This window comes from Corylus avellana, chromosome ca7 (assembly GCF_901000735.1).
Source record: "Corylus avellana chromosome ca7, CavTom2PMs-1.0".
Lineage (NCBI taxonomy): Eukaryota > Viridiplantae > Streptophyta > Magnoliopsida > Fagales > Betulaceae > Corylus > Corylus avellana.
The window spans coordinates 18,123,882-18,129,493 of NC_081547.1; positions in this window are offsets into that span (position 1 = coordinate 18,123,882).

Here is a 5,612-nt window from a genome sequence, read left to right on the forward strand (position 1 = left end):
AGAAAGCAAAGACCTTGACATCATGAAAGTTTTCAGAGGAACCACCCAAGGAGAGAATGAAACTGTCAAGAAAGACATGAATTCTCGAAGCATCAAGTACTATGAGTTTTCGAGATAGGAACAAGTTCGGGCTGAATGTACCAATTTGAGCAAGTCCAAAGGAAAGGCTTTTAATACTACAAAGGTGATGAATATAACTAGGGTGACCTCGAGGGTACTCTGGAAGAAAAGGTCAATTAATTGGTCTTTGCTGCCTCCTATGAAAGCTCTCAAGAGCCCGGTGAGTAACATGCATGATTCATCTGAGGGTGAGTTTAAGGAGGATGTTGATCTTCCAGCTACTTATAATAATCGTTTTGAAGAATTCAATAAAATTAAAAGTTGAACAAAAAGACCTTGAAGAAAGTCAATGAGATTGAACTTGAAAAGGACAAATAGCTTGAACAAGTGGGTGATTTAAGTGTTGTGTGTAATACTTTGAAATCTGAAAATGCAGTGCTAATTTCTGAAGTTAAATCTCTAGAGAATGAATTGAAAGAATCCAAAAATTATTTGAGAAACTCCTCTAGTGATAAGCTTGGTAAAATGTTGTATGATTAGAAACAATCCTTTGATAGATCTGGTTTGTGATTTGAAGATCTCCTTTGGAAATATGAAGGTCAGACTGAATATCTTCACTATCTTCCAGCATGCACCTGATTAGAATGAGTGTTTCTTCTTGGACGACATTACAGAAATGGTTGAAGAACCACTTGCCGACCCTCTGACTGAAGCCCAATCTTGGAGAACCCCACCAGAGCATATGCGTCTCACTTCAAGTACTCCACCACCTAATGAGAACCCCACAAGGGTCATATTTAATTCGGAGGTTACTGAAGTTGACTTCATTGGGGTGGACAATATTTTGTCAACTTCCCTGGCTGCCCCAGTTTTTAAGGACTCCCATAGAGAAGAAAGGTTGGTCATTCACCTCGTTCGAGAGAAACACATTGAGAATCGCCATGGTAAGTCTCAAGGTCTTCTGGTTGATAGAAGTTATTTATGCTTTGGGGTATTAAGAGGAGCCTTATTTCTTGTGCAGTGCTATACGGTTAGAGCACTAGCAGCAGATATCCTATATGTCATTCCCTTATGTTTAGGAAAATTTTTTAAAAAAACCACAAAAACTTAGTCACATCAAAATTCCTAACATTTAACCAACCCTCAAAAGTTGCTACAATGTTTCCCAATATGTAGGGAACCAAAAGTAGTTCCCTATATATTATTTTAATATAAACATTTCTCTTTCATCTCTCCTCTTTCATCTTTTTGTCTTTAATTGAGGATTGTATTGGGATTTTGTGAAAAAAAATGAGGGTAGGTAGGGAACTTGTATTTTGTAAATAAATAATATTTTAATGGTATAGGGAAAGGTAATGGAAGCTATTGTGAAATATATTTTTATAGGGAAGCAAAAAATTAGTTTTGTGTCCTAAACTTTGGAAAAATCAAAAAGAAGTCACTGCTAGTGCTCTTATAAAGAAGAAGGGATGGAAGAGCTTGAGTGGACTTCTGAAGGATCGAGGTAAGATCCTTCGGAACTCGGATTTAGATTGAACAGTACTTCATAGGATTGAGCATAGGCCCTGTGCGCTCGAGTCCTCATCCATCAAGGTACATGATCTCCATCCAAGTTTATTTTCTCCATTGTTGTTTTATTCTTTGGTTATATTTTTACAACAATGCACTGCACTTGACTAGTATTTGGTTGGAGTATCACTTATTTTTTTTCAGGACATGTGTTTTTGTACTCATGTTTGGGGGCATAGTATGCCCCACATTTGCTCATTCTGGAATTCCTATCCTCTTACTCTTGTTTTTCAATTCTATACACACATTGGGAACAATGTGTGATTCAAGTTTGGAGATATGGAAGAACAAAACACCGTCCAAAATTCTTGTTGTGTTATTCTTAAGCATGTGGTTGAGCTTTAAATTCTTATTTTCGTTTCATTGGTGAGCTTAACATGATGAACACATGATCACTTGACTAGGAAATTAGAGTTTTGTTAATTTCTTTTGCAACATGAGATGCTACTTGTTTCAACTTGATCATCACAAGCACACTAGCACATAGTCTGTGAGGTATGAAATCTGAAATCAATTATGTATGTTATCAATATCTTGAATGCAGTTGGGTAACTTGTTGGAGGAATAACCTTGGCATAAAAAATAAAAAAGAATAATATTGATCACTTTGAGCTTTTCATTGAGTAACAAGACCTTTTGCCTCATTAAGTAGTGAGTGTTCGTATCAAAAGGTAGGAAGTTTGGTTTGATTGATAGCATAGCTAGTTTAGCTTTGTATCCTTTTTCACTCGAGTTAGTAAGCCCTTAGGTGTGTTTTTACACCTAATGCCCTAAACCCATTTGGTTTGGGAGTCATTGGCTTAGCACTTAATACATGGGTCAATTAGAAAGTTTAAGGGAGCTAAGAATTGCACAGCCTGCATACAAAAAAAAAATGTCTTGGTTGTTTTATCCGATGGAGAGTCCAACAAATTTTGAGTATTGAACCATTCATATTGAGATTATTTTTGAAGCCTTATGACTTTGTGTTAGTTCACTTCACACTAGTTGGAACTTGTGATATCTCATAATGCCATGTGGAGTAACTTGATTCTAAATTTCCTAGAATTTTGAAGATGGAGTTTATTTTGTTAAGCTTACTAATGAATAAGAACCATTATTTTTGCGATACTTCATTCTTGGGGATAACATGGTAATAATAATGTTTATGGGTATCATTCCTGTTAAACTCTCACAAGACTTTACTCGTCCTCTAGGAATGCCTAAGGGTTTAAAAGGTTTGTTGCATACGCTAAATGCAATCGTATATCCCACGAAAGAAGAATTTAGTTTGTTGTTTTCAGTTTATTTTTTATTTTGTATTGCTAAGGGACTAGCAATATATAAGTTTGGGGGTGTGATAAGCGTCGCATGTTGCACATCCAAGCCCCTTAAACTCACATATGTTAATTCCTTAGCATTATTATTTGTTTTCGTGTTTTCAGGTTTTAAATGAAAGATACAAGAACTCCATTGAAAATTAAGCTAAAAGACACTTTGGAAGCATTTTGAAGCCTTGGGATCAAGCACATCAGCACAAGGGCTCGAGCGCACCTGCACTCGAGAGCCCCAACACGTGGGCTCGAGTTCACCTACGCTCGCACGCCCCATCAGCTAAGCTCAAGCGCACTTGCGCTCAGGCACACCACTCCTTGGGCTCGAGCGAACACGAGCTTCCAAAACACGACAAACTCCAATTCCACCTGGGAAAGGGTTTTCAGTCTCCTACTTGTACTAGGAGATTGTCTACGATTTTTCTAGGACTTCTATGGTTTTTAGGGTTTGTTTGCTCCCTATAAATAGTCCTTTAACCATTGAAGAAAGATACACAGCTAGCTTAGAGCGAAATTCAGAAAATACTTTTTGGAGGCTTGAAGAGTTTAAGAGAAGAAGATCATAGCAGGAGGTCATCTTAGCAGAGTCATGAGTGGCTAACCCTCTTGTGGGGTATTAATGTAACCCTATCCATACACACTGATTTGATTGTATCTTAATTTAGAGATTTCTGCTTATGCATGATACTTATATAATTTAGAGGATTACTACTATTTGATATTCTTCTTAATCATTTAATGCAATTGTTCTTAATTTCAAAACTCAATATTTGTGAAATTCTTCTCTTGTCTTAAAAAGTCATTTACCTTTATTGAACTCAAATCATTCTTGTTTTCTGTGATTATGAGGATGATGGTTATACGATGGTTTTAATTGACATATGATCAAGAGGGTTTGATAGACCATACTTAGGGAAGACGGGCGTACTACACCCTAACTTAGTGTAATTTAGGTAGACAGTCCATACCAACCGAAGATGGGATAGACTAATTCCTTAATCGTATGTAGCCTATTAAGGAATTAGATAATCCATACCTAAGAAAAAATTGATCGTACCGCATCTTAGTGGTTAGGTGGATGGTTTGTGCCAACCGAAGATGGATTATACTTATTCCTTAATATCGGTATTTTCTTGTTTATTTTTATCATGCATAGAATGAATTTTTCTAATTAAATATGATTAACCATTGATATACGAATAGCGGTGAAGTTAATACCCTACTCTCTCCTTATTTTATTTAAATTATCTTTTACGTTTATGCACTTCAATTACAAACAAAATCAACAACTCTTTTCTTAAGTTACTTTTAATCTTAATAACAATTCTCACACAGTCATTGAGATTCGACACTCTTAATATAGCGCTATCCAACAAGAATTCGTTCTATTGCGAGTGATATTTTATTATTGATACAAAAGACCACATTAGGCGTTATTGATTTAAAACAAACAGTTGTTTATAATAAATCTTCTTCTTAGGGTTTTGGTATTTTGGGGCACCACACTCCTCCATGATCGTCTAGGTAGCGCACCACTGCTTCACGAATCCACCACCACCAGAGTAGCGCAAGTGAGGCAACAAGGAAGATAAACTACCAACAAAGGAGAAAAATAAGAAGAAGAAAACATTCAGTAGCCAATGGAACCTCCCAAGAACGAACACTCTAATACCAAATGAATAAAAATAAATAAATAAATAAGAGAGAAAGAGGACGGGGGTGATCACTTCGAGTGGGTTGGACCTCCAATTCTTGCTGCAAGCAAAGGTAGATTTTCCTTGATTTTGCAACAGGACATGTATAGCTTTTATAGGTGAAAATTAAGCTAAATATGGAAATAAAAAATCAAAGTGTAACAATTAAGACAAACATAATTTGCAAGAAAATAATCTATAGCAGGAAATTGACGTAGCGACCAAGCCAAGGGGAAGATTCTAGAATCCCCGAGAATCCTATCAAAAGGATGTTTGGTGTGTTGCATGGTTGACCCGTTGCTTGTATTTATGTAAAAAAAAAAAAAAACAAAAAACAAAAAACCAAAAAAAAAAAAACAAATCCTACCAGTGAGAAGGTTTGACATTGAGAGAAAAATAGAGCACAAAGAACATGACTAGGATTTCTGGGGAAAGAAATAATTTATAATTAAATTCATGTTGTTTTAGACGAGTAATGCTATTATGCTATAAGCCATGAGGAGGAGTCCTCCTTGAATCTTCCTAAATGTGATGTAGGTTTTAAAATTACCATTGAATTTGAGATAATTATTATTGAATTTTGATGTATTAGTAATTTTAAAAGCCACATCACATTTGAGAGGACTCGAAGAAGACTCTAGCCCTCTTTATAGCATTACTTGTTTTAGACAAAGAGAAAAATCTAATAAAAACAAAAAACAACACCATTTTATAAATTGATTTAAGAGTAAATATATATAAAGTCCTTGAATCAACATGCCAAAATTTTTATCTCCCTAAGGGGTTTTTTTTTTTTCTGAAAATTTACTCCTTAGGTCAATCGAAATTCCAAGAAAATCCCTACCGTCAATTTTTTTTAACTGCCGTTAACTTGGTTGAAATGCACCATTTTCCCACGTCAGCAAAATATTTTTTTATTAATTTAATTTTTAAAATTTTTAAAATAAAAAAATGGAAGGGGTGGCCGAAAGCCACC